General features: G+C 39.6%; 1 pseudogene; it reads right to left on the bottom strand.

Moving 5' to 3' along the window:
• Positions 1-368: 368 nt before the first annotated feature.
• On the bottom strand, positions 369-7,239 carry LOC112254079 (annotated as a pseudogene).
• Positions 7,240-8,927: the final 1,688 nt, after the last annotated feature.

The raw sequence follows: 8,927 nt of genomic DNA, 5'->3' as shown, positions 1-8,927 counted from the left end.
CGTAGAAACTTTCCACCTCACTGTGGAGCTTCTCTCTCTTCTCAGGGTTCACTCGATAGGCATGTTGTTGGATATAAAAACAGGGTAACAATGTCAATATAATTGTACCCAAAAATATTGTTGGTTGCATGAATAACTAGGATTACTAAATGTTACATAATTGTACATATCAAAACCAAATGTACACCCCTTTGTTAATATGTATTGGCAATAATGAACTTAATGGTGAGGCATGGAATAATTAAACATGTATCTTTTGTCAGGCTGGATGTTTGAAATATGAGGTGATTTGAGTCATGCTTCTTCAGTAGTGGAATAAAGACAATTAGCACTTGAATGTTGTCAAGAAATACTGGAGTGATGTAAGATTGTTAATAAAATTGATTATAGACCAATTTATTATACTGCGTCCATGTGTATTTGTTTACTTATTTTAACAAGCGAGCTGACAAGGTAAAAATCTGTCGTTCTGCACCTGAACAAGGCAGTTAACCCACTGTTCCCTGGTAGGCCGTCAATGTAAATAAGTCAGTTAATAACTCATTCTGGCTTACAATGATGGCCCAACGCTCTAACCACTAGGCTACCTGCAAGTAAGATGAAATTAAGTTATTTTAAAGTCACTGAAAAAACTACCCGAAAATACATATTTTCAACTTTCACTGTCAACCGAACGTATGTATTGGACATCGGGCGTAAGTCTTCTTTTCAACATCTTTTCAATTACATTTTGCTAGGTGGGATAGCCCGATGTCAAAACACAGTTTTAACGTGTCCAAATCAATAACCAATATGCAGAAACAGTTTGGGATAAATTGAAAACCTAAACATAAAATGTGCTATATACACAAACATCTGCCACAATAATCATATTACTTGTATTTTTTAAACAAGCACCAAAAACGCTGTTGTTTTGACAAGTAGCAATAAATCACTGATATTGATTGGGGGGTTGTATGTGCTGTTGAAACTAACACAACTAAAAAAACACATGGAAATGGGAGATATCTCTTACCTCACTGGTTAGAGGACAACCTGCAGAATACAGTCAGCTACAAGTTGAAATCAATAGAACAGGGGGCAAACATTTAGGCTTCTACATTGCGACATCATTAAAATACTCCTACTACAATGTTAAAACATCCTACATTGTGACATGATTTCATTGATATCATGTAACAACTCCATGTATTTTCTGATGTTTGATCACGTAACTTTTATCAGAGTATCTCTTCCCACATCAATTAGAGCTATAAGATTTATATTCTGTGTGTGTTCTCTGGTGTATAGTCAGCTGCCCAGATGTAGCAAAACTCTTCACACATTGATTACAGCCATAAGGTTTCTCTCCTGTGTGTGTTCTCTGGTGTACTGTCAGACCCGTAGATGAAACAAAACTCTTTCCACATTGATTACAGCTATATGGTTTCTCTCCTGTGTGTGTTCTCTGGTGTACTGTCAGAAGGCTAGATGTAACAAAACTCTTTCCACATTGATCACAGCAAAAATACTTATCTCCTGTGTGTGTTCTCTGGTGTACTGTCAGATCACCAGATTGAACAAAACTCTTCCCACATTGGGTACAGCTAAAAGGTTTCTCTCCTGTGTGTGTTCTCTGGTGTATCTTCAGATGGCTCGATTGAACAAAACTCTTCCCACATTGATCACAGATATAGGGTTTCTCTCCTGTGTGTGTTCTCTGGTGTGATATCAGGTTGCTTAGCTGAGTAAAACTATTCCCACATTGAGTACAGATGAAAGGTTTCTCTCCTGTATGTATTCTCTTGTGTAGAATCAGATTGCTAGACCTAGTAAATATCTTCCCACATTCATCACAGCTATAAGGTTTCTCTCCTGTGTGTGTTCTCTGGTGTGATATCAGGCTGCTTAGCTGAGTAAAACTCTTCCCACATTCATCACAGCTATATAGGTTTTCTCCTGTGTGTATTCTCTGGTGTACAGTCAGAAGGCCAGATAAAACAAATCTCTTCCCACATTGATCACAGCTATATGATTTCTCTCCTGTGTGTGTTCTCTGGTGTCGAGTAAGATTGCTAGATCTAGTAAAACTCTTCCCACATTCATCACAGCTGTACGGTTTCTCTCCTGTGTGTGTTTTCTGGTGTGATATCAGGCTGCTTAGCTGAGCAAAACTCTTCCCACATTGATCACAGCTATATGGTTTCTCTCCTGTGTGTGTTCTCTGGTGTAGAGTCAGATTTCTAGAAGTAGTAAAAATCTTCCCACATTCATCACAGGTATACGGTTTCTCTCCTGTGTGTGATCTCTGGTGTGATATCAGACTGGTTGAATGACTAAAACTTATCCCACATTGAGTACAGCTATAAGGTTTCTCTCCTGTGTGTGTTCTCTGGTGTATCTTCAGATGTCCATATTGAACAAAACTCTTCCCACATTGATCACAGCCATGAGGTTTCTCTCCTGTGTGGATTCTCTGATGAATTTGAATGCCGGATGAGGAGGTGAATCTCTTCCCACAGTCAGAGCAGCAGTGAGTTCTCTTCCCTGTAGATCTCTGCTGGTGTTTCTTGAGGTGTTCTGATCTGGAGAGACTCTTCTCTGCCTTCTCAGCATCCCGTCTCTCTCCTGTGTGAACAACAAAGTCAGACAGATGGTTAAAGGCCAACAACAGCGGAATCCACTGTAAAAGGTGATGCCAACAGCGTAGCCATGATGTTGTACAACAATTGATATCTAATGAATGTTAAAATAATTTGACAATTGTCTTAAAATGAGCAACAAGTCACATTTCGTTTTGTTTTCACATCAGTAGTAACATCAATGATTGGTGGCTAGAAATAAGTTATTAAAGTTGTTGAAACCCTAAGCAATGTGCCAGATGACTTTTGGTCTCCAATATAGGCCACTTTCTGCGTTTGCTAAAATTGCGGCACGAGGGCAAAGCACACACAATTTGGTTGCAGAATCCCCTCCCTGCTAATGAGGAAACCACTAGTTATGGATGTAGTGTATCTGGTTGCAGAAACTCCTCCCTGCTAATGAGGAAACCACTAGTTATTGTCATGACTGTCCTGATCGGGTCAGGTTACCGGAGACCACAATCCGACAGAGAGAACTCCCCACCAGAGGAGAAGAGATTAAGGGGTATGAAGATGGGGTGGGGGGGTTATGACACTTCACGCCCATTGTAAATCTAAGGCAGCAGACAAAATTACTTTGTCCTCTCACTATGAAGAACCGGCCTCAACATTAAACATGCAATAAATGGACTTTGGGACAATGAGTTTCGTCAGCCACAATGGTGGTTATGACGAAAGATGGAATATGAAAATTAATGTCATTTTTGTTTTGTTATTAAAAGTTCAAGGACGGCGTTATAACGAAAACAGTGTCACTTTAAGAGTTGTCCTGGTATATGCTTGATGTTTATACATTGTACATTGGGTGGAAAATGTCCAAATCAAAGAGAATGTTTTGGTAAAGATGAAATGTAAAATGGATTCGTAACTAGGTAAAAGGCGTAAACGCCCACTTCTGACCCGAGGGTATAAGACATGTGAGTTAAGAATTAACATACTAAACTAAGTGACCCAAGCTGCAGCCAAGGTCTGAGTAGTCAACGACCCCAAAACGCAACACGAGGTTGAAGACAAAGGAACCTTCTACCAAATCCATGCTACAGATGAGTAGCTGCATCTAAGAGGGTGAATTCAAGCAGGACCACCCGGTCACCACTCTCCATTGAATCGTGTATCTACACTGCTTTCAGACCATGACGACAAGGACACTGACATCATGAGGACAACCAGAGAGTTACACCAGAGAAGTGAAACATCCGAGGAACCAGGTCCACGTGGAGACCCCCCATCGGAGACCTTCAACACGTAATTACAACATTATATTCCGACCCATAAGAGCGGCAGTTCGGGGCAAAGTTAGGGTTCAAATAAGCATAGCTGACAAATGCACCCAAATGTATATTTCTTTCGTGTACTTTCTCTTTTACTCTCTCTTTTAAATCCCCATTTTGGGTAGCACGCTTCATCGTGTGTTGACCCATTGTACTAAGTTCTAATCAATAGCATAGACTGTGTTTTGTGTATGTGTATCTTATATTATCATTTTGGCTTGCTAGTAAATAAATAATCAACTAAAATTGGTGTGGTACGGACTCATTGGTGGGACTCGGGTTTGTGCAGATTGACGGATTATGCGACGTTCAGAATGAGACCGTAGAGGAAATTGATTAATTAGCGACAGTAAAATCGACATTCTGAAATTCTTTGAGTTAATTTTGGGAATAGAAACTCAATAAAACTAATTTTCCCATGGTGCCCCAGGTTAATGAGTTAATATTTGCCCGACTAATTTAATCACGCATTTATAAACCGTTAATCATTCGATGAGCAGCAGTCTTCACATTAACTGATACAACGTCACGACATTATGGATGTAGTGTATCTGGTTGCAGAAACTCCTCCCTGCTAATGAGGAAACCGCTAGTTATGGATGTAGTGTATCTGGTAATGAGGAAACCACTAGTTATGGATGTAGTATATCCATAATAAGAACAAATTCTTATTTACAATGATGGCCTAGGAACAGTGGGTTAACTGCCTTGCTCAGGGGAAGAACGACAGATTTTTACCTTGTCAGCTCAGGGATTCAATCTTATAAACTTTCGGTTACTGGCCCAACGCTCTAACCACTACCTGCCGACCCACTTCACCTAACAATAACATAAACCAACAGTAGGAGCCATAATTTCACCTTACAACAACATAGACCTATCATTCAATATTTCAGGTGAAACATGGAAACTAAAATGTCTTTGTCATGACATAACCTGATCACCAGACTAGGCTACTCTGTAATGTGTTGTCATTCTAAATGCCCTGAATAAAGGAACATAGCTCTGTGTATTGTACAATAGCCTATCCATCAAGGAACAGTTCTCTACACATTATGAGCTAAGTATCTCTGTGTGCAAACAGACTAACAAGACCCTACTGTAAATCAAGCACACAATAACACATTATAAACATCAATTTGTTAGGGATGTTGGATCCAACGTGGAGCACGGCATAACTGTCTTTACCAGAGTAATGAATGAAGAAGCACTTTGGTTGTTGTTGCATGTCGCGATGTTTGTCATTTGACTGTCATTCAGAAAATGATTTCCTGGATCAGCTGATGATAGTTGAATATGTAACTGTAACTAAACAGCTACAGTAGTAAGTATTATGTGTAATTATTGAAGAACCGCGATAATGACAGTATCGATTTGGGTGTTAAAGTGACTCTCGGTTAGAACCATTGGATTTAGCAAACTCTGAAATTATTTAGGATGTCTGTGCCCATGTAAACTGTTTTCCCAGCGCAACATAAGGAGACACTAAATGTGACATAGTTAGAGAGCATTTCAGAATACAAAAAACTGTCCCACAGCATAACATAGTCACTCCCCTTTATGTAAATGATTAATACCCTTTAGCCTTGGCCACCCTTATCTTTCTGCTTAGTTTCCATTCTCTGATTGGCTCAGACATTAGGGCATAGATTCTATTAGTGGCGTGACCATTGCAATGACACAAAAATAAACAGACATGCACACTCCTATTGCAGGTGCCTATAACTGATTAACTAATGTTCCTGTCCAATGGCCTTCACAAGTCCAGACCTATGGTGCTTACAAATGATTAACCAATGTTCCTGTCCAAAGGCTTTCACAAGACCCAGAATGACCAGGTGTGTTGATCTAGCTTTGCACAATCACATATGTCTAATGGTTAACTATATTGATTCTGCTACATACTTCTAAGAAAACAGTATAGATACTGGACAATTCTAAAGGTACTGGAAAATGTCAAATAAACTCCAGGAATTTAAAATAGGAATGGGGTTGCCCTAATGCTGGGGGAACACAGTAAGCTTCATTCACTGGAAGTTATGCATGCCAGCCAACGGTAGTCAATGTTGGCCTCCCATGTGGCTTGGATAGGATATAGTGCTTGAGGTGTCACTACAGACCCTGGTTAAATTGTAATGGTATGAATAAAATTGGCTGAATATTATACAATGACTTATAAACAGCTCTAACAATTTGAACCCCACAGGAACTCTACACTGGCAATTCTAGAATATACTATATATCCCAGAAACCTGGTTAAACTCTCATTATGACATCATGGATTAATTCTAGAATATACTATTTTGCCTAGAAACCTGGTTAAACTCTCATTATGACATCGTGGTTGAATTCTAGAATATACTATTTTGCCTAGTAATCTGGTTAACCTATCATTATGACATCATGGATGAATTCTAGAATATACTATATAGCCTACAAACCTGGTTAAACCATCATTATGACATCATGGATGGCCAGTCCTTGTATTCATAGTGTAGTGAATTCAGGGGGTAGCCCTGAGCTGAACTCAAACCTGGGTCCAGCGACTGTCAAGTCAACTAACCCTAACCCTTAACTGTTACGCCAAGATGTCTGAACTTCTTGACGAGGTCGCTAGGTGTTGGGTTACGGTGGCTACAATAGCTTTCTCTATGAATTTGAGAGTGGTTACATTTCTCCAGCCCCCATCCTTCAGCTGTTTACCAAACCAAGTCTCTGGGCAGCCATTTTGTTCTGTTTAAATCCCAGGTTGTCCCTTTAAAAAAGCACCATCAACCAATCTGCAGTTTAAACAATAACAAAGCTGTAATTCCACCACTGTTTTGGTAATAAGATGATGATGGGGCTGGAGAAATGTAACTACTCTCAAATTCATAGACAGACCTATGGATGCAAGGATTGACCATCCATGATATCAACATTATATTTTTAACCATGTTGAGGCTATACAGTGCTGGTTTACATTGTTTCTAAACATTGGATTAAAAAAAGCTTATTTGGGGTTTTGATGGGGTACAACAGTTGAACTAAGCTCATGAGGCATGTGTTATATTCTTCAAGAATCAATGGCTATAAATAAAAAATGTAAAAGTCAAAATATGGATGTTGTAATTACAGATTTCCCCTTTAACACCACACATCAGTTCAACAACTGCAGAGTTTGTGCCTCTGTATTTAAGACAGTACTTACTAGTGTTAATCAGGGAACGGTTTCTCAAAACCATCTTATTGCTAAGTTCACCGTTAGAACCATTGGATGCCTTAAGATGCGTTTGGGAAACCGGGCCCAGATATTCGGTTTCCTCCTCCTCCTTTTTCGATGTGACAGTCATCTCCCCATCCTCCTCTTTTCCTTCCTCCCTCTCCTCCTCTTTCACTCTGAACGCATCTTCCTCTTCTTTCACTGAAACGTCTTTATCTTCTTCTTTCACTGTAACAGCCTCACCCTCTACTTGTCTTTGTAATGTAACAGCCTCCTCTTCCTCCTCCTCTTTCACCAGAGCTTCTTTCTCCGTACAGCAGATCTCATCTTCTTCAGCAGGAGGAGAGTAGTTTAGTGAACTCATGCTCGGAGATGTTAGCTAGCTATGCTAACTTAACTAGTCTACTAGCTGAATAATAACAACAACACCGTAAATATGAACTTAAATCGGATAACTAACTAGACGACAGAAGTGGTTTTAAAACACAGTGACTAATATACACTAAAGCGTCTAAAGAGCTTTATTGGTTCAGCTGTGTTGTCTAGCAAGCTACCGAGGTGGCTGACTAACTGCTGCTGCTGCTGTTGAAAGAAGCGTTCAGTCCACTAGATTATACGTCACACCAGCAGCATTGCCTTAAAGTCTCATACCGCCATCTGCTGACTGGAGTGGGTAGCACAGTTGAGTAAAATGTATATTTTATTTTCAGACAAAAAGTTAAAGGGTAGGAATCAGGGACGTCGCTAGAACTAAAATATTCATTAGCGCCCCCCCCCTAAATAAATCAGTCAATATATTTTGTCTGTGGTTGATTGTTTTCGTCAACCTCTCCATCGCATCGTAATCGTTCTGCACTAGGACCGGGTGAGGCTGCTGCTGCACAAGTGACTGTTAGACTTTCTTCAGCAAAGATTTCGGACAGAAATACTAGGAGAGAGGGGTACCCCTACACAGAACTGACCTGGATCAAAGATGGCAGACTGAAATACTAAGAGAGAGGGGTACCCCGAGCCAGAACTGAACTGGATCAAAGATTACAGAAATACTCGGATGGAAGCAAATGTAAGGGATTATAACGTCATAACTAATCATGCAAAAAACATGTACAGTTGACAGGAATGTTAGTTCATGTAGAGACAAACGATTATGCTTTTTTAAATTTTTTATTTTTTATCATAGTTAATTTACGAAAATCGTGATTTAGCCAGCTAGCTGCTAGATTTATGGGTGGTGTGACATGAGTATGACATTGTAATTCTGGTTGTTTTAGGGACTCCTGAAACAACCAGCAAACCAGGCTGTCGTTTTGTGAAACAGTGGATGTATAGAATCTAGCTAGCTGAAGAATTTACTGCAAATTGAATGTACAATTGTGTAAGCTTGCCTTGCTGATATTTGCCATGCAGATAGATGAAATCACGTAGCTAGCTATGTTCTTGCTTATAGTGCAGTGGATGATTGAAATCCCTGTATGCCTATGGATGTGTAGCTAGCTATCTAACCGATCTGTGTATGGACCCAAATGTTTGGTATACATATTAGTTCAGAACCTCAGCTATCATAGCCAGTTGTATCAACTTCAAAACAGCCTGAATGACATTAATGAAGCCTATGGATTGAGAAGAATATAATATCACGTTGTGCCAAGGATGCAAGTCGTATATACATGTAGTTATTACCATGCATGAGATCCCCACATTGTAGCCTGTACATTTAATATATTCACTGGTCATGTACTCTACCTTGGCAAATAAAGGTGCAGTTTAGGTATGCATGACTTTGCGATTATTTTTCAGTCATTTCCAATACCAGGAGCATCAAATTCCAGTCTT

The sequence above is a fragment of the Oncorhynchus tshawytscha genome, linkage group LG07 (genome assembly GCF_018296145.1).
Source record: "Oncorhynchus tshawytscha isolate Ot180627B linkage group LG07, Otsh_v2.0, whole genome shotgun sequence".
Classification (NCBI taxonomy): Eukaryota; Metazoa; Chordata; class Actinopteri; order Salmoniformes; family Salmonidae; genus Oncorhynchus; species Oncorhynchus tshawytscha.
The sequence above is the reverse complement of the archived record's forward strand: the minus strand, read 5'-3'. Positions and strand labels throughout refer to the sequence as shown.